The 27195-nt window shown below is 41.5% G+C and overlaps 1 protein-coding gene and 1 long non-coding RNA gene across 3 annotated transcripts in view; both read right to left on the bottom strand.

Moving 5' to 3' along the window:
* LOC110502525 (regulator of G protein signaling 7) overlaps nt 1-27195 on the bottom strand; it is a 118168-nt gene that overhangs the window by 53845 nt on the left and 37128 nt on the right. The gene's annotated exons all lie outside the window — the stretch shown is intronic.
* Nucleotides 18153-26332, bottom strand: LOC149972530 (uncharacterized). The gene is made up of 2 exons (XR_016490991.1): nt 18812-26332; nt 18153-18699 (listed from the first exon to the last, which is right to left on the bottom strand). It is a non-coding gene; the product is annotated as an uncharacterized LOC149972530 (long non-coding RNA).

The following is a 27195-nucleotide window of genomic DNA, read 5'->3' on the forward strand; positions in this document are numbered from 1 at the left end:
ACAAACGTTCACTTTTTAAATGGACTACTAGACTTCTAACTCTGCTTCTTACTCTGCATCTAAGTGCTTCATACATCTATCTACTCACTTGAACTGCTTGCTACCCGGAAAAAGACAGAGAAAGGAAGGAATAATACATTCTAAGAAATATTGATCCAATTCCATTATGAATGTCTAATAAGCAGTTCAAGTCTGTTTGTGGTTTACACAGAAAATAAAGCCCTAGCAGCAGGCCCACTGTAATGAAATGAAAAGCTCCTCCATTATTCTCCTACTCTGTGATAGATGATTGTCCAACTGCAATGCTGAAACAATGGTGGGTGAATGGAATTATCCAGCTGCTGTTATCTGAGTACACAAAGCGTATAGAATTTCACACAGCTAGAGACCCCACAAACACTCCACACAGAGACTGACACCTTACACACTATAGAAAAGCAACATTTTGGAGTAGCACACAGTACACCACACATTATGGAGCACACAGGCAGATTTCATGCAGATTTGAGTGAGAGTTGGTCATGTACACTTCTTCTTCCCGTAGCATTTTTAAATCATCCACTGCAATCAGAAACAGAGGATTGTTCATAATACTTTGGCAAAATGTGTGATGTTATAATTTAGAACACAGTATGTTGACAAGCAATAGTAAACACAATGTTGAACAGTGTGATGCATTTGCGTATTGACTCGTTCCAAAACCAATTCTCACTATAGGGCAGAGATCATCAACTAGATTCAGCCGTGGGCCGATTTTTTTCTTGAGCGGATGGTCAGGGGGCCGGAACATGATAACAAATAAATTTGTAGACTGCAAATTGTCCACAAGAAGCCCAACCAGATATAATATTTGACGAAAACATAATCATTTCTAACCTTGCTGACATTTGTATACGGTCACATATATCTCTCTCTATTATGCGTGGGAATACTTTGAAACATACTTTCACATTAAAATCACTTTTAAAACGTTTTTACAGACTTTAATGTCCCAAACATGTAAGAAACAAATAAAACAAGTTGTTTTTTTTGTTCAGAACAGCTGTGGGGCCCCCTGTTCAAATGAACAGGCCATATGAATAGATCTAAAGAATAGAGTTAAATATGAATAGATAAAATATCTGGCTATGTCAGCTAAATCCATCCAAGACTTTGCCCTTTAAAATAAACATTTAAGCTCATATAGTGTAAAATATATGGAGAAATTATTTATTAATTTACTAGCCAGTGTTATAGAGGTGTTTTAATACTTTAAGCACAGTCTTCATGAAAATCATGCAATATTAGCCTGTTTGGTTTTCATAAAATACCTTTCTATTCATCAAAATGTAAGTCAATCTGTCCCCCACATTTTAACCAAGCAACCATTCTTTCCTCATTTTAACAGGATAATTCACTATCAAACATATCAGGCTTGAAGCTGTCCTTCTCTGAGATAACAGTCAGACAGTGGTATGAGCTCACCGTTTTGGGGAGAGACATGATATCAAACCCCAAATTATGGATTATATAAACTCAGCAAAAAAATAATCGTCCCTTTTTCAGGACCCTGTCTTTCAAAGATAATTTGTAAAAATCCAAATAACTTCACAGATCTTCATTGTAAAGGGTTTAAACACTGTTTCTCATGCTTGTTCAATAAACCATAAACAATTAATGAACATGCACCTGTGGAACGGTCGTTAAGTCACTAACAGCTTACAGACGGAAGGCAATTAAGGTCACAGTTATGAAAACTTAGGACACTAAAGAGGCCTTTCTACTGACTCTAAAAAACACCACAACAAAGATGCCCAGCGTCCCTGCTCATCTGCGTGAAAATGCCTTAGGCATACTGCAAGGAGGCATGAGGACTGCAGATGTGGCCAGGACAATAAATTGCAAGGTCCGCACTGTGAAACGCCTAAGACAGCGCTACAGGGAGACAAGACAGAGAGCTGATTGTCTTCGCAGTGGCAGACCACGTGTAACAACACCTGCACAGGATCGGTACACCCGAACATCACACCTGCGGGACAGGTACAGGATGGCAACAACAACTGCCTGAGTTACACCAGGAACGCACAATCCCTCCATCAGTGCTCAGACTGTCTGCAATAGGCTGGGAGAGGCTGGACTGAGAGCTTTAGGCCTGTTGTAAGGCAGGTCCTCACCAGACATCACCGGCAACAATGTCGCCTATGTGCACAAGCCCAGTCGCTGGACCAGACAGGACTGGAAAAAAGAGCTCTTTGATGAGTCGTGGTTTTGTCTCACCAGAGGTGATGTTTGGATTTGCGTTTATTGTCGAAAGAATGAGCGTTACACCGAGACCGAGACCCATTCCCCCCAGAAATGTCTGGGATCTTGCAGGTGCCTTGGTGGACGAGTGGGGTAACATCTCACAGCAAGAACTGGCAAATCTGGTGCAGTCCACGAGGAGGAGATGCACTGTAGTACTTAATGCAGCTGGTGGCCACACCAGATACTGAATGTTACTTTTGATTTTGACCCCCCCTTTGTTCAGGGACAAATTATTAAATTTTTGTTAGTCACATGTCTGTGGAACTTGTTCAGTTTATGTCTCAGTTGTTGAATATCTAAGAATTCCACAACAAATACCTAATACACACAAATCTAAGTAAAGCATTGGAATAAGAATATCTAAATATATGGATGAGCAACGTGAGAGCGGCATAGGCTAAGATGCAATAGATAGTATAGAAATCAGTATAAACACTACCGTTCAAAAGTTTAGGGTCACTTAGAAATGTCGTTGTTTTTTAAAGAAAAAAACATTTTTCGTTCAATAAAATGACATCAAATTTATCAGAAATACAGTGCAGACATTGTTAATGTTGTAAATTACTATTGTAGCTGGAAATGGCAGATTTTTTATGGAATATCTACATAGGCGTACAGAGGCCCATTATCAGCAACCATCACTCCTGTGTTCCAATGGCACGTTGTGTTAGCTAATCCAAGTTAATAATTTCAAAAGACGAATTGATCATTAGAAAGCCCTTTTGCAATTATGATAGTACAGCTGAAAACTGTTAAAGAAGCAATAAAACTGGCCTTCTTCAGACTAGTTGAGTATCTGGAGCAGCAGCATTTGCGGGTTTGATTACAGGCTCAAAATACACAGAAAAAATAACTTTCTTCTGAAACTCGTCAGTCTATTCTTGTTCTGAGAAATAATGGCTATTCCATGCAATAAATTGCCAAGAAACTGAAGATCTGGTGTACTACTCCCTTCTCAGAACGGAGCAAACTGGCTCTAACCAGAATAGAACTAGGAGTGGGAGGCCCCGGTGCACAACTGAGCAAGAGGACAAGTACATTAGAGCATCTAGTTTGAGAAACAGACGCCTCACAAGTCCTCAACTGGCTGCTTCATTAAAAAGTACCAGCAAAACACCTGTCTCAACGTCAACATTGAAGAGGCAACTTCGGGATGCTGGCCTTCTAGGCAGAGTTGCAAAGAAAAAGCCATATCTCAGACTGGCCAATAAAAATAAAAGATTAAGATGGGCAAAAGCGCACAGACACTGGACAGAGGAACTCCTATACACTTCTTGATAAACTCAGTGACCGTCTCGGTGAACACGTCCATATTATTCTCAGAAGCTACCCAAAACATATCCCAGTCAACGTGATCAAACCAATCTTGAAGTGTGGGTTCCGATTGGTCAGACCAGCGTTAAATAGTCCTTTACACGTGTGCTTCCTGTTTGAGTTTCTGCCTATAGGAAGGGAGGATCAAAATGGAGTCGTGGTCAGATTTGCAGAAAGGAGGGAGAGGGAGGGCCTTGTATTAGAGTAACAATGGTGCAGTGTTAAATTAACATATACACTATCCATACAAAAGTATGTGGACACACCTTAAAATTAGTGGATTTGGCTATTTCAGCCACACCCGTTGCTGACAGGTGTATTAAATCGAGCACACAGCCATGCAATCTCCATAGACAAACATTGGCAGTAGAATGGCCTTACTGAAGAGCTCAGTGACTTTCAATGTGGCACCGTCATAGGATGCCACCTTTCTAACAAGTCCGTTTGTCAAATGTCTGACCTGCTATTGTGAAGTGGAAATGTCTAGGAGCAGCAACATCTCAGCTGCGAAGTGGTAAGCCAGACAAGCTCACAGAACGGGACCACCGAGTGCTGATGGGCATTGCGTGTAAAAATCATCTGTCCTCAGTTGTACCACTCACTACCCAGTTCCAAACAAGCCTAAGATCACCATACGCAATGCCAATCATCAGCTGGAAAGGTGTAAAGCTCACCGCCATTGGACTCTGGATCAGTGGAAACGCATACTCTGGAGTGATGAATCACGCTTCACCATCTGGCAGTCCGACGGACAAATCTGGGTTTGGTGGATGCCAGGAGAATGCTACCTGCTCCAATGCATGCCAACTGTAAAGTTTGGTGGAGGAGGAATAATGGTATGGGGCTGTTTTTCATGATTCAGACTAGGGATGAATTGGAACGCCGACTGCAAGCCAGACCTCACATCAGTGCCAACCTCACTAATGCTCGTGGCTGAATGGAAGCAACTCCCCGCAGGAATGTTCCAAGATCTAGTGGAAAGCCTTCTCAGAAGAGTGGAGGCTGTTATAGTAGCAAAGAGGGGACCGACTACATATTAATGCCCATAATTATGGAATGAGATGTTCGAGCAAGTGTCCACATAGTTTTGGTATTGTAGTGTAGTACCATCCAAACCATAAGGCAAAGCAATTCAGTGGAGCATCCATTCATTGAAAGTCTCCTCTTGCTAAATAATCTTTCCGTTCTTTCTTTTCTTTTTTTGTCTAATTTTGTAACGCTCCCTCATTGGACACAACATTTCCCTTCTGGCCGAGAAATAATTACATTTTAACTGACAACTTGAACTCACACAACATCCTGAAAAGTTGGTATAAAATGTGCAACAGGGTGAGAGAGCTAGAAACATTTAGCTGCACATGCCACAATAAACAATAACCTTTGATTTTGATTTGAAAGTTCTACCCCAGTTCACAGTTAATAGTATATTATTGTGATTTCTACGAGGGTTTTGACAGATGGCATTCTCACTTTCTGTATTCCATTTAGCTTGTGCTCCAGATGGTTGCCGACAGACTGACACCAACGTTCCTATTTGGCTTTGAAGCTTTCCCAGACGTATCACTGATGATCTGTTGGCAACTTTAACTGATCTAATCAAACACAGTGTATTTGCCATGCTAAAGTAAATTGAGATGAGAGAATAATATGAAAGTAATGCTGGGTTATTTTTTATGTGAGTAGAGGTATAGATAGATAGATGTAAGTTGTTCACCCTCCACCTCAGCCAATCACCCATCTCTTTGAATTGTCAAACCGGTGTATTTTCATCAAAGGCAAGCATTTGGAACATGTTGCCCCCATTTTCACATCTCTCCTACGTATGAGCTTTCAGAGAGACACAGAGGAGAGAGAGAGAGAGAGAGAGAGAGAGAGAGAGAGAGAGAGAGAGAGAGAGAGAGAGAGAGAGAGAGAGAGAGAGAGAGAGAGAGAGAGAGAGAGAGAGAGAGAGAGAGAGAGAGAGAGAGAGAGAGAGAGAGAGAGAGAGAGAGAGAGAGAGAGAGAGAGAGAGAGAGAGAGAGAGAGAGAGAGAGAGAGAGAGAGAGAGAGAGAGAGAGAGAGAGAGAGAGAGAGAGAGAGAGAGAGAGAGAGAGAGAGAGAGAGAGAGAGAGAGAGAGAGAGAGAGAGAGAGAGAGAGAGAGAGAGAACAAAGCTCACAAGATGTGGTTGCTCTAACCCGGAGTCCAGAGGGAATAAGCCAAATGTCTGGATACCTACAGGGAAATGTTGAATACTCTCTCACCCCTCTCCGGGGAATTACATGTATTGGAAGCTGAACTGTGTCGCATGGATGAGAGGTAAGCCTGCTGCCTGGAAAAACAGCAGCATTTATCCTCATTTGACATTTTTTGGGGTTAACACAGTTCACAGGTGAGATACACTGCCTTCAGAAAGTATTCATACCCCTTGACTTATTCCACATTTTGTTGTGTTACAGCCTGAATTCAAAATGGATTAAATACTTTTTTTAATCGGCCATCTACACACAATACCCCATAATGACAAAGTAAAAAAAAAAGTAAACATTTTTGGGAAAATATATTGAAAATTAAATACAGAACACGTAATTTACATAAGTATTCACACCCCTGAGTTAATACATGTTATAATCCCCTTTGGCAGCAATTATAGCTGTGAGTCTTTCTGGGTAAGTATCAAAGAGCTTTGCACACCTGGATTGTACAATATTTGCCCATTATTATTTTCAAAATTCTTCAAACTTGCTAGACAACCATAGAGTTTAAACCAGATTTAAGTCAAAACTGTAATTCGGCCACTCAGGAACATTTACTGTCTTCTTGGTAAGCAACTCCAGTGTAGATTTGGCCTTGTGTTTTAGGTTATTGTCCTGCCGAAAGGTGAATTCATCTCCCAGTGTCTGGTGAAAAGCATACTGAACCAGGTTTTCTTTTAGATTTTGCCTGTGCTTAGCTCCATTCCATTTATTTTTTATCCTGAAAAACTACCCAGTCCTTAACGATTACAAGCATACCCATAACATGCTTGAAAATATGAACTGTTGGCACAAAAGCCATGACAGGGAGACATAGTGGTGGTAACGCGCATCAAGCAGTTGCTCCCGACGCCAATTGGGTACACTGCAGTACCCACCGAGAGGCTCTTGCTGCCAAGGGAATGCCTGACAGTTTCAATGACATTTTGGACACTACAGTGAAAATGGTTAACTTTGTCAAAGCAATGCCCCTGAACTGTCATGTATTTTCTGCACTATGCAATATGGGCAGTGACCATGTAATGCTTTTACAACATACAGTATTGACACATTTTTTTAAAATTGAGAGACGAGCTTAAAGTTTTCTTTACTGACCATCATTTTCACTTGTCTCACCGCTTGCATGATGACGAGTTTCTCACACGACTAGCCTATCTGGGTGATGTTTTTTCTCGCCTGAATGATCTGAATCTAGGATTACAGGGACTCTCCGCAACTATTTTCAAATTGTGGGACAAAATTGAGGCTATGATTAAGAAGTTGGAGCTCTTCTCTGGACAACACACAGGTCTTTCCATCATTGTAAGATTTGTTGTGTGCAAATGAACTCAAGCTTACGGACAATGTCAAATGTGATATAGTCAAGCACCTGAGTGAGCTGGGTGCACAATTACGCAGGTACTTTCCCGAAACAGATGACACAAACAACTGGATTCATTATCCCTTTCATGCCCTGCCTTCAGTCCACTTACCGATATCTGAACGAGAGCCTCATCGAAATTGTAACAAGCGGTTCTGTGAAAATGTAATTTAATCAGAAGCCACTGTCAAATTTCTGGATCTGGATTGGGCTGCGACTCAACATATTTTCAGATTTGATTTTTTAATTAATTAGTTAAAATTTCAAAAAACATTAGTCCACTTTGACACTATGGGGTATTGTGTGTGGGCCAGTGATGAAAAAAATACATTCAATACATTTTACATTCAGGATGTAACACAACAAAATGTGGAAAAAGTCAAGGGGTGTGAATACGTTCTGAAGGCACTATATGTCTGACAGGAGTTTTATGCCAGTCAGCTTTCTCATCTCTTTGCTGGTTTATTTCCACCTACCATTCTCATACACCTCCCTAGATAGAGGCTCACTCAGATTGCAGTCATATATATCATCGCTGTTGGATAAAAACGTATTATCTTCAAAACATACATTTTTTAGAAAATGCCATATTTTTTTTTACCAAAAACAAAACAAAAATTGTCTGACAACAACAATATGCTGCTGTCTCTGATTCTATCGCTGATATCTCTCTACAGTTAGCACAGACTTGGCAGTGGTATATCATGGCTCTGCGGTTTCTCTTACTAACACTACTAATTCAGTTATGGTCCCAATACTCAATTTTGCTGATTCTAATACCGTTATTGTAAACATAGTCATTGCTTCTATAGCCAAGTCTGCCTTTACAACCACTGTTTAGAACTCCAATGCTGTCTCTATTGTTTTCTGTTGTTCTTCATACGCTGTCGTACATTATTGCGTCTAGGTTCAGTGTTGTTGTTTTCTATTGTTTGGCTTGCTGTCTGTATAATGCCTCTAGCTGGGTCTGTGCTCTCTGTTATTGTTTCTACTGTTTGGATGGCTATCTCTCTGGTTGATGGTGGGATAGAGATCCTGGGGAACGGCCTATCTCTCTGTGTTTCTTAGTGGGCGGACGGTGGGCGAAATGACTAAGCCAAGGTTGGTCGTGTGCTGGAACAGATTCTACCGAGTGCATATATCGCTGCCCACCTACTGTGGTTTAATCACTCAAACAGCCTGCTGAAAATGTCAAAATAAAGTACAAATAAAAGCTGCATATTTTTTGGATCCATGCAACATTTTCTGCAGTGACTAATTAAGCTGGCTGATTTGCACTGTTGAAGAATCAGCCACAGGAGTTAATGATGATTAAGAAATCCGAGAAAAGGAAAATACATACTGTGACCATGTTTATAAGGGTATTTACTAAACAAATATAAACCCTGGCCTGTCCTGTAAATGTATTTTATATTATTGCTGCTACTGTACGTGTTCATCTATAATGTATTCTATGAGCGCACAATCAATTCATCAAAAGCAGTTTTATAATGATGTAGCAGCATGGGGCATTTGCTATGTACAGTGCATTCGGATAGTATTCAGACCCAATTGACTTTTTCCACATTTTGTTAAGTTACAGTATATTAACTTTCAAAGTTTACCTGTAAACTACCAGCATTTTGGTAACTTTCAAGGATTTCATGGTATTTTATCTCCAGCGAATCTCACGGGGATCGGGACATGGTCGGGTGTCTGCAATATATCCCTGGCCTCCGACTCATTGAAGAAGAACTCCTCGTCCAATCTGAGGTGAGTAATCCCAGTTCTGATGTCTAGAATCTCTTTTCGTTCATAAGAGACGGTAGCAGCAACATTATGTACGAAACAAGTTACGAACAACAAACAAAATAGCATGATTGGTTGAGAGCCGATAAGACGGCAGCCCTACCCTCCGGCTCTAGGAGTCTATAATTATCTATGGCCCTCTGTCTGGCCTTATCACCTGGAAAGGAAAAAAACATCAAATATAATTTATTTTAGAAAATGAATGACAATGCTGTAAAACATTATCCTAAATATAAACCATCAATTTAGTGAATACCATTGGTGTTTAATATGAGGGTTTCAGCATGGATTATCCTTAGTATATTTGTTTGCATACTTTTATTTATTCTCCTATGTCAATATGTCTTTGTTGTAAATGTTTTGGCACCAAACTGGTGGCAGTAGTGAAGAAAGGTCAATAGTTGGAAGAGTTAAAGTGTTAATTGAAAAGAATGCCATTGTTGATTAGATGCCTTTTTCATTAATAAGCCTATTTTCTCTTGAACCATATGGTCTATCCAATAGAAACTCATGGACAATATGGAAACATATAAAAATGAAAACTATATATGAATAAATTTTTTTACAAGTTATTCAAGTATAAATGACTAAAAATGACCATAGATTGCCCTAGATTATCTGTTTATTATCAAAATTACAGAAAATTATATTAACTTTGGTAAATTACTGGTAGGTTTGGGGGAGGGCGGGTGGGGGTCATCAAACCCAGCTTAGAGATTCAGAGATGGTTGCATTTTAACAGTTGCTGATAATTTGAAACGAGGAAATGTAACACAGCAGTGGGTTTTAATGAATAGCCAGCTATCAATGAGGAATCGGCCCAGAATTGGGTGTCGAACTCAGCCTGGAATCAAAATGAATGACTGCCCAGAATCGGCCCAAGTACATCGGGCTGTTTCCATCTATCGGAATTCAGCCGACTTTGCCGGCATCTTACCAGAATCCCCCAGAAGCAGCCCGATGCAAATTTAAATAAATGTATACAAAATTACCCAATTTAGTAATTTTAAATATTACTATTATACATTTTATAAATACAAATTATACTCATCCACAAAAACAAAAAACATTTTGTGTCGGAGGAAACTCCATACACCTGGTGACCATGTCAGTGTGTATGCGCCTAGCCCGCCACAGGAGTCGCTACAGCACGATGGCACAAGGACATCCCGGCCGACCAAACCCTCCCTTAACTTGGACGATGCTGGGCCAATTGTGGGTTGCCTCATGGGTCTCCCGGTCGCGGCTGGCACGGGTCTCAAACCAGCATCTGTAGCAACGCAGTTTGCACTGCGATGCAGTGTCTTAGAACGCTGCGCCTTAGGTTCTAGCCACAAAGTTTTTCATGCTTATCAATTGCTTTGCACAAAGTATCAAAATACTAAAATACTACACAGGACTCTTAAATCATTTTATTTAAATGTTGATTGTATCTTTTGATCACAGAAACAATGAGGAAAATATGGAAAAATAAATAAATAATGAAATGTTAATTACATAAAGCAGCCCATGTAATCATCTGCCAGAGAGTAGCCCCAATCAGCTCGAACCCCAAGTAATACATTTGGGCCAGATAACTCAGCATCCTAGTAATAAGTAATACTTCCGAAGACGGTCCAGACTCAGGCCACGTGATGTCAGCCGAGTCTGACTCTCAGCCGAGTGTCCCAACTCTCAGCCGGAATCGGCACAGATCCACTGTGCTAGCTGAGTATGGCTTCACCCAAATTGGGGTAAGTGCGTAACTACAGTCTAAATAGTCTGGGTATAGATGTGAAGAGTCTTATCTGTGAACACCAGCCATGTTTACTGAGACAAAACACAGACAAGGATGGAGAAGGAGGGAAGTAGTAGAGGAAAACAGAGGTGCATTGGGATTGGAGGGAGGATGGCTCCTATTTTTAGATCCTAATAACATGAGAGAGAGAGAGAGAGAGAGAGAGAGAGAGAGAGAGAGGAGCACCTCTAGCCCAGCCAAGCACCTCCTTGACACGTGCAACAGACGCTCGGGAATGCGCTGTCTCTTGAATACCAATAAGTTGGAAGCAGCTGGATCCCGATTGGCATTCCGGGCCACATCCCTGTCTCTGGAGAGAGAGACGGGACTGAGAGACAGATTGGACAGACACTCAGCCATGAATGTTATACCGACAGGCAAAATAATGCACAAACTGAGAAGCAAATGTATAGAGATCATAAGCTTTTTGATACATACTATTGATACATCTACACTGAGGATACAAAACATTAAGAACACCTGCTCATTCCATGACATAGACTAACCAGGTGAATCCAGGTGAAAGCTGTGATCCCTTATTGATGTCACTTGTTAAATCCACTTCAATCAAACTGTAGGTATGAATCACGCTTCACCATCTGGCAGTCCGACGGATTAATCTGAGTTTGGCAGATACCAGGAGAGCGCTACCTTCCCCAATATATAGTGCCAACTGTAAAGTTTGGTGGATGAGGAATACTAGTCTGGGGCTGTTTTCATGGTTCGGGCTAGGCCCCTTTGTTCCAGTGAAGGGAAATCTTAACGCTACAGCATACAATGACATTCTAGACGATTCTGTGCTTCCGACTTTGTGGTAACAGTTTGGGGATGGCCGTTTCCTGTTTCAGCATGACAATGCCCCCATGCACAAACCGAGGTCCGTACAGAAATGGTTTGTCGAGATTGGTGTGGAAGAACTTGACTGGCCTGCACAGAGCCCTGACCTCAACACCATCAAACATCTTTGGAATGAATTGGAACACCATCTACGAGCCAGGCCTAATTGCCCAACATCAGTGCCCGACCTCACTAATGCTCTTGTGGCAGAATGGAAGCAAGTCCCCGCAGCAATGTTCCAACATCAAGTGGAAAGCCTTCCCAGAAGAGTGGAAGCTGTTATAGCAGCAAAGGGGTGACCAATTCCATATTAATGCCGATGGACCCCAGTTAGCTGTTGAAATTGGTGTCGGGTAATGGGAATCCTAATAAATCAAATAGATTTCAATCAAAATGCCCATGATTTTGAAATGAGATGTTCGACGAGCAGGTGTTCACATACTTTTGGTCATGTAGTGTACGTATACATTTATATACAGCTCTGTAAAAAATGTAGAGACCACTGCAAAATGATCTGTTTCTCTGGTTTGACTATTTATAGGTATGTGTTTGGGGAAAATGAAAATTTTTGTTTTATTCTTTAAACTACTGACAACATTTCACCCAAATTCCAAATAAAAATATTGTCATATAGAGCATTTATTTGCAGAAAATTACAGCTTGTTAAAATAACAAAAAATATGCAGTGTTATTTGACCTCAAATAATGCAAAAAATAAATTAATTCAAAATGAACACACACACACACAACCTGACACATTCCTCACTCCCTCGGTTAGCCAGGGATCTATCGGACATCCTGTTGGAATGCTATCCATCAGTAACCCCAGTGGAGCGTGGAGCAGAGTGAAAAAGCACAACTTTCCCAGACACTAGTATTGTCCACTGGAATGTCACTTTCCAATCAGTAGATAACCAAGACAAGGAGACTGAAACACTCTGTGAGACAAATAATGACAAGACATGTCACATGGAAGAATGACTTGCATTTTCCTATGGTGGTTCCATTTTGTGAAATCTTGAAAACTTCCTATAGCATTCCTGCAACTGTTTAACCATCCTGAATGGAGACCCTGTCATTAGCTTCAGGAGAATTTCCAGGGATGTATACAGAGTTGCACACTACCATCTACTTTAACTAGGGAGGCTGTAATTAATTGCACCATGTTAACTGAATGAAAATAGAAATGATTTTGATTACAATTATAATGGTTCATTTTTAACAGAGTTGTACATTAATTTCATCACATTGCAAGTATGATTGCATCTTCAAACTTATTCAGAAATGTACTTGCATGATTTGAGTACCTATTGTAGACTGGAGACTGAAAATCCCTACATAAATGAAAGTTTATAAAAGTAGTTTGCTTTTGTAGTAACAATATTGTCATCATTATCAATATCAAAACCATGGTATATATACGGAAACGAAACACAAATAATATTACAGGAAGACATTCTCTGGGTGAACAGAGACAAAGCAGAGAGCTTGGATGGAGAATGGGTAGTTGAGGTGAGCTAGGGCTGCCAAACTGAACTAATGGCATGAAGCTGTGAGCTGAGTTGCAAGTGCTGTGACCGCTGGCCCATGAATAATGTGACTTTCAATATTGAGGTCTCAAATATTTTCCAGCATTCAGCACTGCACTGGAATTTGTATGGTGAATAAGTATACTGAACAAAAACATAAACTCAACATGCAACAATTTCAAAGATTTTACTGAGTTACAGTTCATCGGTCAATCAGGAAATCAGTCACATGACTGGGCATACCGATATGCATCTGTTGGTCACAGATACCTTAACAAAATAGGCCTCACAATGGGCCTCAGGATCTTGTCACGGTATTTCTGTGCATTAAAATTGGCATCAATAAAATGCATTTGTGTTTGTTGTCCGTAGCTTATGCCTGCCCTTATCATAACCCCACTGCCACCATGGGACACTCTGTTCACAACGTTGACATCAGCAAAACGCTCGACCACAGGACGCCACACACAAAGGTCTGCGGTTGTGAGACCGGTTGGGTGTCCTGCCAAATTCTCTAAAACAACTTTGCAGGCAGCTTTTTGGTAGAGAAATTAAGATTCAATTCTCTCGCATCAGCTCTGGTGGACATTCCTGCAGTCTGCATGCCAATTGCATGCTTCCGCAAAACTTGAGACATCTGTGGCATTGTGATGTGTGACAAAACTGCACATTTTAGAGTGTCCTTTTATTGTCCCCAGCACAAGGTGCACCTGTGTAAGGATCATGCTGTTTAATCAGCTTATTGATATGCCACACCTGTCAGGTGGATGGATTATCTTGGCAAAGGAGAAATGCTCACTAACATGGATGTAAACATAGTTGTGCACAAAATTTGAGTGTAATAATCTTTTTGGAAAATTTCTGGGACCTTTAATTTCAGCTCATGATCCATGGGAGCAACACTTTACATGTTGCATTTATATTTTTGTTCAGTGTAATATAATTGTCATAGGCATGATGCAATACACTATTTATTCAAATATGACTGTTAGTTATTCCATTTCAGTTGGAGGACTGATATGTTAAAAAAATACATCATAGAACAGAAGTAAGACCCTCGAATAACAGTTTTGATGAAACTGCAACAAAAAAGGTAGTCTAGTGTTCCTACCAAAAAAAGCTGTTACTCATGAGCGAATCAACATTTCATATAGGGGGGAAAAATAATTGTGCTACGCAACACCTAAATACAATCTCTCTCTTTCTCTTTCTCTGGACTTCACACTGGGGTAAGAGAGAGAGGGGGGGGTACAAATAATGAAAGAAAGGAGAGAGCAAGAGAGAGAGAGAGAGTGAGGGGTGGAGAAGAGGTGGTACCAGAAAGAGGAGCATGAGTGAAAGTGAAAGAAATAAAAAGCAAGAGATGGAGAGAAAGAAAATCAAGTCATGGTACCAATATTAGCATTTGTCATGAATCATGTTCAAACCACATATACAAGTGACTGTTATTCACAAATCAATTTTAGATACTTCTGGATGCTTATGTTGGTACCATGAATCGAATAGGATTTGTGCCACTAATGCTAAAATGTTAGCATTTAAAAACAGTTCCAGTCATACGTTGTCCATAGACTGCTTACAGGGTAAGGAAACCAATGTGTCATTTTGTAATTTGAGTGAACTATCCCTTTAAGCCAATCTGTCAGCTTTTCTCCCTCTGTGGAGTTGTTAAGAGCTGACCATCTACAAGCTCATTAAAGATGGAATCCGCAGTAGGGGAAGCAGTGCCACTGTCTGCCTCATGGCATTGTTATTGTTTTGTTGACAAAGCAGAGGCAGAGCGGAGATGGGGAGCAATGTAAGAAAAAAGCTGTACATATTCTGCTGTTCCATCGCACTTGCAATGCTGTCTGACGTATAAAAAAATGTTTGTGGTTTGCAGTAACTTCTTTGTTGTAGTAATATTGCAAACGGACATGGCACTTTCACCATTAAAAAGGAACTGCACCTGCTGATTTGACTTTTTTTTTTCGCTTGCTCCTCGAAATGCTGGCAGCCATGACAGAAGCCAAATGTGAGTTGGCTCGGGGGTGTGGTTTGATGTGGGTGTTTCTTGGGTGTGTTCTTGCCACCACCGACACACACTCATCTGTCAGAATCTTGCCCACTGCTGTTTCCCCCCACTCAATCACAACATACAAACCTCCTGCAGGTTGAGTTCAATAACTACAGGCAGTTGTACAGTGAGATGCAGGAGGAAGCTTTGAATAGGTCAGTAGCCTACAGAGTCATATGATTACTGAATTACTGAATTTATGTATTCTAAATCAAGCATTTTTATAACTTTAAAATGTAGTAACAAGTCCATATAGAATAAACAAACATTTACATAATAACATAGAAACAGTTTCTGCTAATATAACAATGTGCACCTTTCACCTTTCATTCTCATTCCGAGCCGATACAGATACTGTGCCTATCTGTATTTTGTCTATTGCTAATGGTGCTACCTTGTGGTCATACCTTCAGAGTGGTCATACCTTCCTGTGTGGTGTCCCGTTAAATCCCTTCTATTCTCACTTCGAGACTAGCAACACTGAACCATGCATGAGAGCACCAGCTGTCCGGACGACTGTGTGATCACGCTCTCCATAGCTGATGTGGGTAAGAACTTGTTCTCAACTGGCCTACCTGGTTAAATAAAGGTGAAATAAAAAATAAAAATAAAAAATATATATATTTTTTAACATTCACAAGGCCGCAGGCCCAGACAAATTACCAGGACGCGTACTCAGAGCATGCTGGCAAGTGTCTTCACTGACATTTTCAACCTCCCTTGACCCAATCTGTACAACAGATCAACAGATGACACAATCTCTATTGCACTCCACACTGCCATTTCCTACCTGGGCAAAAGGAACACTTACGTTCATTGACTACAGCTCAGTATTCAACACCATAGTGCCCTCCAAGCTCATCACTAAGTTAAGGACCCTGAGATTAAACATCTCCCTATGCAACTGGATTCTGGACTTCCTGACGGGCTACCCCTGGTGGTGAGGGTAGGCATTAACACATCTGCCACGCTGACCCTCAACACGGGGCCCCTCAGGGGTGCATGCTTAGTCCCTTCCTGTACTCCCTGTTCACCCACAACTGCATGGCCGGCACGACGCCAACTCCATCATTAAGTTTGCCCACAACACGACGGTGGTATGTCTGATCACCACCGACGATGAGACAGCCTACCGGGAGAAGGTTGGAGACCTGGCAGTGTGGTGCCAGGAAAACAACCTCTCCCTCAACGTCAGAAAGACAAAGGAGCTGATCGTGGACTACAGGAGACGGGCCGATCACGCCCCCACCCACATCAGCGGGGCTGTAGTGGAGCAAGTCAAGAGTGTCCACATCACTAAGAAATGATCATAGTCTACACACACCAACACAGTCTAGAAGCGGGCACGACAACACTTCTTCCCCCTCAAGAGAAGAGCCAAGCTCCCTGCCATCCAGGACCTCTATACCAGGCAATGTCCAGAGGAAGGCCCTACAAATGTTCAAAGACTCCAGCCACACAAGTTATAGACTGTTCTCTCTGCTACCGTACAAAAAGCAGTACCGATGCACAAAATCTAGAAGCAACAGGACCCTGAACAGATTCTATACCAAAGCTATAAGTTATATTTTCATGTGCTCCTTCTCTGGTTCATGCTGTTGAAGAGCTGTTTTTCAGTCACTGCAGGCCTCCCTTTATAGTCTCAAAATGGTATTGAATGTACAAAGAAACTAAAATCATGACCTTTATCAGAGCTAGAACTCTGCCAGAGAACGTTAGCATTGTCACATCTGGTGGCTTATCCATTGAAAAAGTGTCAAGTTGTCCTTTAAAGTTCATGTGGATAATCTTATGACAAAGCTTAAATTGAAATTGGGTTTTATTTTCGTAATAAGGCTAGCTTCTTGCTTATGGCTAGAAAGAAGCTTGTTCAGGCCACTTTTTTCTCTGTAATTGATTATGGTGACTTGTTGTATATGCATGCAACCTCCTCCGTCTTAGAGACTGGACTCTGTTTATCATGCATCCTTGCGCTTTATTACAAATGCCAAGTCACTCCCCCACCATTGCACATTGTACTAAATGGTAGGTTGAACCTCACTTTATATGCACAGAAAGATACATTTGTATGTGTTTATCTACAAAGCCCTTTTGGGTAAACTCCCTCTTTACCTCTTTAGTCTGGTCTCCTTCCCCACCAGCAGTTAGCATACCCGGACTGCTAGGTGGTTGCTACTTAAAGTCCCCAGGACATTCACAGCATTAGGCAAGACTGCCTTCTCTTCTTGTGCACCAGACGCATGGAATAGTCTACAATACATGCTTCATCTGGATATGATAGTGCCACTGAATTCATTAAAAATATTGATGGGAGACTCTGATACAGTGGAGTGTAATTGCTTTTTTTGGATTATGTTGTTGTATTGTATTGTTGTATTGTTGTAATTTTGTAATGTATTGATTGTTGCTGCCTTCTTGGCCAGGTCTCCCTTGAAAAAGATACTCTGGGTCTCAATGGGCTTTTCCTGGTTAAAAAAAAGGTTAAAGAAAAATAAATAGTTGGTTAAATAGGTAACCAATAGCTACCCAGACTATCTGCATTGACAGTTTTTGCACTCTTTTGGCTCATCACATTTGCTATTGTTACTGTTACTATTGTTACTATTATGTAGTCTATTCACTTTATCCCTACCTGTATGTACATATCTACCACAATTACCTCATATCTCGGGATCGACTCAGGACTGGTATAGCCAAGTTATCGTTACTCATTGTGTATTTATTCTACTACAATTTGTCTATTTTTCTGTTATTTCTATTTTCTTCTCTCTAAATTGTTGGGAAGGGCCTGTAAGTAAGCATTTCCCTGTTAGTCTACACCTGTTGTTTACAAAGCATGTGACAAATACCATTTGATTTCATTTGTATACAACAGGAGTTCCCTGATTCTGGTGTAGAATGCACAGGGTTCTCCCTCCCCATATTGACTGGTACCATTCAATTCAATAATTGAAAAAAGACAATACAAGTAAAAGTTGTGTCTAGTAAAACTTTAATGCCGAGTGCCAGGTCTCTTTCCATTTACAGACATCAGAATCAAGCCGTATGTCAGTCATCACATCATCAAGTCTCTATGTGCTGGTTCCATACATGTTTCTGTGAACACATACACATATAGTCACTGTTCTATTACCAATGGCAGTTAGTATAGGTCATATCTGACACACAAACAGGTACTATGTTGAAGTTTGAACAGGTCAGATAAAACCTATCCAATTATGAGTCTCCCTATCAAACAACCGAGGATGGCGTCTGGCAAAAGCATCTACAGCCCTATCCATCTGTAAAAATAGGCAAGGTTGAGGCAGAGTTCATCAGTGACACAAGGAATGGAAAAGGTGTTGCAAATACTGGACATTTCTGATGTACTGTATTATCAGTAATCACCTTCAGTCCCACATTGTGTATGTGTTGAGTGCAAGGCCTGTCTCCATTCAGAGACATCAGCATCAAGCCTGTCTGTCGGTCAGGACTCCATCACATCATCTTGCAAGTTTGCAAGTGCTGGCTCCATTGACGCATCTGTGAACACATATACAGTCAATATTGTAATACCAATGGCAATTAGGATAGGTGATATCTGACTAACGAGCATATACTATGTTGATGTTTGAACAGGTCAGACTAAACCTACCTTATTCTGGTCTCCCCATCGACAACGTTGAGCTCTTTGCCAGCACCCCATTTATGGGCATGGCAGCGTAGATCATCTTCTGTGCCCTCATCAAAGATACTGGTCGGTCACACACAAACACACACAGTACTGATTACTGATTAGTACTGATTGCATTATCAATGGTGGCTATGATTAGCATGGTGGAACCAACCTGATCGCTGCATTCACTTTTTTATTTCACTTCTCCATGCTGCTGTGCTGTTTGTTGCTACTTTGTTGCTACTTGGCTACATGCCAACTTTATGGTTTTTACTTTCTATAACCGTTTCATCAAAATCTTAATTTTACACATTTATCAACGTTATGTTTTTTCCTCGCTCTACTTTTTTCATTCAACTTTTTTACCCGGGAAGCTTAATCTGGACATGGTTCTCCAGGACCTCCACCAGCCAAAGCTAAGTAGTAATATTAACACTATGCCATCTAATTGCAGTCGCTGTACTCATAATATACAGAACAATTATCACCTTATGGTGAGGATAGCCATGCTACAAGCCCAGCTTCAGATGCAATCGTTAGGCAATGGTAATTTAAGTGTAGGAAAGGATGAAACAGCGTCTGTGCCGCCAGTAAGTACAGATAGGAGTCTCCACAGAAAGACAATTTTCTCAAGGCTTCTGGAGGAAATGCTGTCGGCATGCTCAACCGGTGTCGCTCATTCAGCCGACAGAAACTTTCAATCAGTCCTCCCCATTAAGCAATGAGTCGGAGTCAGGGGCCGAGCCTTCTATGGTCTCTCCTCCACCCATTACAGGGTCTGAGCCGCCCAAGCCTCCCACCATTAGCTCTGACAAATTGAAAACCCCTAGTCATTGGTGACTCCATTACCGGCAGTACTAGACTTAAAAATAATCATCCCGAAGGGCAGTGCTACCGAAATAAAGGCTAATCTGAAGAGGGTGCTGGCTAAGGCTAAAACTGGCAGGTGTAGAGAGTATAGGGATATTGTTATTCCTCACGTGAGTGTTAACGGTCGGTAGTAATTTAGGCAGGTTACCTTAGTGTTATTGGGCACAGGGACTATGGTGGTCTGCTTGAAACATATTGATATTACATACTCAGACAGGTAGAGGTTGAAAATGTCCGTGAAGACACTTGCCAGTTGGTCAGCAAATGCTGGGAGTACATGTCCTGGTAATCCATCTGGCCCTGCGGCCTTGTGAATGCTGACCTGTTTAAAGGTCTTACTCACACAGTCGTCCAGAAAAGCTGATCCTCTCATGCATGTTTCAGTATTACTTGCTGCGAAGCAAACATATAAATAATTTAGCTTGTCTTGTAGGCTATGTCACTGGGCAGCTCGCAGCTGTGCTTCCATTTGTAGTCTGCCACGTCCGACGAATGTCGGAGTCTGTGTCGTACGATTCGATCTTAGTCCTGTATTGATGCTTTGCCTTTTTGATGGTTCGTCTGAGGGCATAGCGGGATTTCTTATAAGCTTCCAAGTTAGAGTCACGCTCCTTGAAAGCGAAAGCTCTACCCTTTAGCTCAGTGCGGACATTGACTGTAATCTATGGCTTATGGTTGGGGCATGTACATACAGTCACTGTGGGGACAATGTCATTGATGCACTTGTTGATGAAGCCAGTGACTGATGTGGTGTACTCCTCAATGCCATCGGAAGAATCCTGGGAACATATTCCAGTCTGTGCTAGCAAAACAGCCCTATAGCTTAGCATCTGCTTCATCTGACCGAGTCACTAGTGCTTCCTGCTTTAGTTTATGCTTGTAAGCAGGAATCAAGATAGAATGATGGTCAGATTTGCTAAATGGAGGGCAAGGGAGAGCTTTGTTCGTGTCTTTGTGTGTGAAGTAAAGGTGGTTTACAGTTTTTTCCCCTCTGGTTGCACATTTAACATGCTGGTTGAAATTAGGTAAAACGGATTTAAGTTTCCCTGCATTAAAGTCCCCGGCCATTAGGAGAGACACCTCTAGATGAATGTTTTCCTGTTTGCTTATGGCCGTATACAGCTTATTGAGTGTGGCCTTAGTGCCAACATCAGTTTGTGGTGGTAAATAGACAGCTACGAAGAATATAGATACACTCTCTTGGTAGATCTACAGCTTATGGTTCCTCTCTAGGTTTTTTCCTAGGTTCCTGCCTTTCTAGGGAGATTTTCCTTGCCACCGTGCTTCTGCAATTCTTGTTTGGGTTTTAGGCTGGGTTTCTGTATAGCACTTTGTGACATCGGCTGATGTAAAAAGGGCTTTATAAATACATTTGATTGATTATCATGAGATACTCTACCTCAGGCGAGCAAAACCTCAAGACTTTCTTAGATATCATGCACCAGCTGTTGTCTTACCAGAGGCTTCTGTTCAATCCTGCTGATACAGTGTATAACCCGCCAGCTAAATGTTATTCATGTCGTCATTCAGCCACGACTTATGAAACATAAGATATTACAGTTTTTAATATCCCGTTTGTAGGATATATTGTAGTTCGTCCACTTTATTATCCAGCGATTGTACGTTGGCCAATATAACTGATGGCAAAGGCAGATTAGTCACTCGTCGCTGGCTCCTTACCAGCCACCCCGATCTCCTTCTGAGATATTTCGGTATCTTTCTCCTGCGAATTACGAGGATGAGGGCCTTGTTCGGTATCTGGAATAAATCCCTCTCCTCCGACTCATTAAAGACAAATTCTTCGTCCAATTCAAGGTGAGTAATTGCTGTCTTGATGTCCAGAAGCTCTTTTCGGTCATAAGAGACAGTAGTTGCATACTTATGTACAAAATAAGTTACAAACATTGTGAAAAAACAGAAGATTAATTCAACAGTGATGAATTCATTAAAAACTTTTTTGGGATCAATAGCATGCCCAGAGAAAACTGCCTCCCAGATGCTAATATATGCATATTATTATTAGTATTGGATAGAAAACAATCTGAAGTTTCTATAACTGTTTGAATGATGTCTGTGAGTATAACAGAAGGCAAAAACAGGCAAAATGGTAGGCAAAAACCTGAGAAAAAATCCAAACAGGAAGTGGGAAATCGAAAGTTTGTCGTTTTTGAACTCAGCCCCTATCGAATTCACAGTGGGATATGGGTTATGTTGCACTTCCTAAGGCTTCCACTAGATGTCAACCGTCTTTAGAACGTTTTTTCAGGCTTCTACTGTGAAGTGGGACCCGATGAGAATTCTTTGAGTCAGTGGTCTGGCAGAGAGCTACGCGCTGGTCACACGCATTTCACATGAGAGCGACCTGCATTCCATTGCTTTTCTACAGACAATTCTCCGGTTGGAACATTATTGAACATTTATGATAAAAACAACCTAAAGATTGATTCTATACTTAGTTTGACCAGTTTCTTCGACCTGTAATATAACGTTTTGAACTTTTCGTACGATGCTATTTATGCTATTTTTAACTAATGTTGACTGCGCAACATGGCGGATATTTATTTTGGCTGGTTTGGGCTCTGAGCGCCGTACTCAGATTATGCTTTTTCCGTAAAGTTTTTTTTAAATCTGACACAGCCGTTGCATTAATGAGAAGTGTATCTAAAGTCCCATGCATAACAATTGAATTTTAATCAACATTTATAATGAGTATTTCTGTGAACTCATGTGGCTCTCTGCACAATCAAAGCATGTTTTAGAACTACTGAACGTAACGCGCCAATGTAAAATGCGATTTTTTTATAAAAATATGCACTTTAGCGAACAAAACATACATGTATTGTGTAACATGAAGTCCTATGAGTGTCATCTGATGAAGATCATCAAAGGTTAGTGATTAGTTTTATCTCTATTTGTGCTTTTTGTGACTCCTCTCTTTGGCTGGAAAAAAGGTTGGTTTTTCTGTGGGTTGGTGGTGACCTAACATAATCGATTGTGGAGCTTTTGCTATAAAGCATTTTTTAAATCAGACACTGTGGCTGGATTAAGGAGAATTGTATCTTTAAAATGGTGCCTAATAGTTGTATGTTTGAGAAATTTGATTAATGAGATTTCTGTTGATTTATATTTGGCGCACTGCAATTTCATTGGCTGTTGGCGAGGGGTTTCGCTAGCGGAACGGGGTTCTAGACAGGTTAACTTCCTGAAAAAAAAGAGAATGGTCAATAGAAAGCAAATTACAGACTCTTTGAATCTGCGTATTTCTCCAAAGCTCAGTTGTCCTGAGTCTGCACAACACTGCCAGGACCTAGGATCAATGTAGACACTCAAGTTTTTTATCATATTTCTCTTGACACATTCATGAAAATAGTCTGGCCTCCAAACATTTAAGCTGCATACTGGACCCTATTCCAACTGAAGTACTGAAAAAGCTACATCCTGTGCTTGGCCTTCCTATGTTGAACATAATAAACGGCTCCTTATCCCCTGGATGTGTACCAAACTCACTAAAAGTGGCAGAAGCAAAGCCTCTCTTGAAAAAGCCAAACCTTGACCCAGAAAATCTATAAAATGATCGGCCTATATCGAATCTTCTATTCCTCTCATATATTGGGGAAAAAGCTGTTGTAGGCAAATCATGTATACGAAATGCTTCAGTCTGGTTCTAAACCACATGATATCACTGAGACTGCACTTGTTTTGGTGGTAAATGACCTTTTAATTGCATCAGACAAAGGCTCTGCATCTGTCCTCATACTCCTAGACCATAGTGCCCGATTTTGACACCATAAAACACCACATTCTTTTGGAGAGATTGGAAACCCTAATTGATCTACACCAGTGATTCCCAAATGTTTTATAGTCTCATACCCCTTCAAACATTCAACCTCCAGCTGCGTACCCCATCTTGCACCAGGGTCAGCACACTCTCAAATGTTTTTTGCCATCATTGTATATCGAATCCCATTTAGACTTTGTGGTCAATTTTGACACTTTAATAAATGTTTCTGACTCATATCAACCATTTTCAGAAGGAGAAGTTGCTCATTACATTCAGTTGTTCTTGACTTAATTCCCTCATAATCCCACCTAGTTGTTGCGCGAGGAAGCGATGAATAAGGTCGAGGAACCTGTCGGTTCCTGGTGGAACAACATCTACTTTATTTTTTTCCAGATAGAAATAACATGATTCTCCAAGCACTGCAACTTACAAATTGATAAGAGATATTGATAAGAGCTAGCGAAAACAGTCATATGGCAGCAAACTGAAGCATATGAACATTCAACTTCAAATCAAATCAAATTTTATTTGTCACATACACGTGTTTAGCAGATGTTATTGCGGGTGTAGCGAAATGCTGGTGTTTCTAGCTCCAAAGGTGCAGTAATATCTAACAAGAAATATCTAACAATACACACAATCTAAAGTAAAGTAAGAATTTCCACTGGAATTAAGAACATATAAATATTTCGACCAGCAATGTAAGAGCGGCATAGACTAAGATACAGTAGAATAGGACAGAATATACATATGAGGTGAGAAATGCAAAATATGTAAACATTATTTAAGGGACTAATGTCCCAATTATTAGTGGCCAGTGATTTCAAGTCTATGTATATAGGGTGCCAGCCTATAATGTGCAAGTGATGGCTATTTAACAGTCTCAGTCTTCAGTTTCTTGGTCCCAGCTTTGATGCACCTGTACTGACTTTGCCTTCTGGATGATAGTGGAGTGAACAGGCAGTGGCTTGGGTGATTGTTGTCCTTGATGATCTTTTTGGCCTTCCTGTGACATCGGGTGGTGTAAGTGTCCTGGAGGGCAGGTAGTTTGCCACCGACGATGCGTTGGGCAGACCGTACCACCCTCTGGAGAGCCTTGCAGTTGCAGGTGGTGCAGTTGCCGTACCAGGCGGTGATACAGCCCGACAAGATGCTCTCAATTGTGTATCTGTAAAAGTTTGTGAGGGTTTTAGGTGCCAAGCCAAATTTTTTCAGCCTCCTGAGGTTGAAGAAGCGCTGTTGCGCCTTCTACACCACATTGTCTGTGTGGCTGGACCATTTCAGTTTGTCAGTGATATGTACGCAGAGGAACTTGAAGCTTTCCACCTTCTCCACTGCGGTCCCGTTGATGTGGATAGGGGGGTGCTCCCTCTGCTCTTTCCTGAAGTCCACGATCAGCTCCTTTGTTTTGTTGACGTTGGGTGAGAGGTTATATTCCTGGCACCATACTCCCAGGGCCCTCACCTTCTCCTTGTAGGCTGTCTCGTAATTTTTGTAATCAGGCTACAACTGTTGTGTCGTCTGCAAACTTGATGATTGAGTTGGACGCCTGCGTGGCCACGCGGTCATGGGTGATAAGGGAGTACAGGAGGGGGCTGAGCACGCATCCTTGTGGGGCCCCAGAGTTGAGGATCAGCGAAGTGGAGGTTGTTTCTTACCTTCACCACCTGGGGGCGGCCCGTCAGGAAGTCCAGGACCCAGTTGCACAGGGCGGGGTTCAGACCCAGGGCCTCGAGCTTAATGATGAGCATGGAGGGTACTATGGTGTTGAATGCTGAGCTATAGTCAATGAACAGCATTATTACATATGTATTCCTCTTGTCCAGATGGGATAGAGCAGTGTGCAGTGAGTTGGAGATTGCATCATCTGTGTATCTGTTGGGGCGGTAAAGCAAATTGAAGTTGGTCTAGGGTTTCAGGTAAGGAAGAGGTGATGTGACCCTTGACTAGTCTCTCAAAGCACTTCATGACGACAGAAGTGAGTGCTACGGGGCGATAGTCATTTAGTTCAGTTACCTTTGCTTTCCTGGATAAAGGAACAATGGTGGACATCTTGAAGCATGTGGGGACAACAGACTGGGATAGGGAAAGATTGAAAATGTCCATAAACTCTTCAGCCAGCTGGTCTGTGCATGCTCTGAGGACGCGGCTAGGGAAGCCATGAAATGTGTAGACCCACGCTATAGGCCATGCGCAAACGACTATAGCAACAACCTACCAAGTTGAACGGTTTAATTATATGGCCAGACTTTTCAGGGAATTATTTTATCATTTGTATGGTGTTAAATATTAGCCACTATCGGTAGCCACCGTCAGCTATACCCACATACATTTATAACTGTCACTTCAGTTTTCGTTTCCTTAAATGTTGCATCATTCCATTCTTTGCTATGTCACGTGCCAGCAATAGTAGATCATATTAGGCTAACATATTACAAGTTGTGCAATCATTTGGGACATGTAGCCTATTTTAATTATTATGGAATGCAGACCATTTGTAGATGTTTAAACCTGGAGCCTAGCACATGGTCACTATGAATGGACATTTGTCATCACAGTCCCCCGACCCCCCCACACAGGAAACTGTTGAGCAGAAAAACAAAGCAGCATTGCAGTTCTTAACACATACCCCATTCAACTGCACTTAAATCTTTTGTCTTGCCCATTCATCATCTGAATGGCACACATACACAATCCATGTTTCAAATGTCTCAAGGCTTAAAAATCCTCCTTTAACCTGTCTCCTCTCCTTCATCTATACTGATGGAAGTGGATTTAACAAGTGACATCAATAAGGGATCACAGCTTTCACCTGGTCAGGGTATGTCAATGTAAACTCAGCAAAAAAAAATTACGTCCTCTCACTGTCAACTGCATTTATTTGTGTAAATATTTGTATGAACATAAAAAGATTCAACAACTGAGGCATAAACTGAACAAGTTCCACAGAAATTGAATAATGTGTCCCTGAACAAAGGGGAGTCAAAATCAAAAATTAACAGTCAGTATCTGGTGTGGCCAACAGCTGCATTATGTACTGCAGTACATCTCCTCCTCATAGATTGCACCAAATTTGCCAGTTCTTGCTGTGAGATGTTACCCCACTCTTCCACCAAGGCACCTGCAAGTTCCCGGCAATTTCTGGGGGGAATGGCCCTAGCCCTCAACCTCCGATCCAACAGGTACCAGACGTGCTCAATGGGATTGAGATCCGGGCTCTTCGCTGGCCATGGCAGAACACTGACATTCCAGTTTTGCAGGAAATCACGCACAGAACGAGCAGTATGGCTGGTGGTATTGTCATGCTGGAGGGTCATGTCAGGATGAGCTTGCAGGAAGGGTACCACATGAGGGAGGAGGATGTCTTTCCTGTAATGCACAGCGTTGAGATTGCCTGCAATGACAACAAGCTCAGTCTGATGATGCTGTGACACACCGCCCCAGATCATGACGTACCCTCCACCTCCAAATCGATCCTGCTCCAGAGTACAGGCCTCAGTGTAACGCTCATTCCTTCGACGATAAACGCAAATCCGACCATCACCCCTGTTGAGACAAAACCGCAACTCGTCAGTCAAGAGCACCTTTTGCCAGTCCAGTATGGTCCAGCGACGGTGGGCTTGTGCCCATTGTTGCCGGTGATGTCTGGTGAGGACCTGTCTTACAACAGGCCTAAAGCTCTCAGTCCAGCCTCTCCCAGCCTATTGCAGAC

The sequence above is a fragment of the Oncorhynchus mykiss genome, chromosome 23 (assembly GCF_057628025.1).
Source record: "Oncorhynchus mykiss isolate SJ-2025 chromosome 23, ASM5762802v1, whole genome shotgun sequence".
NCBI lineage: Eukaryota > Metazoa > Chordata > Actinopteri > Salmoniformes > Salmonidae > Oncorhynchus > Oncorhynchus mykiss.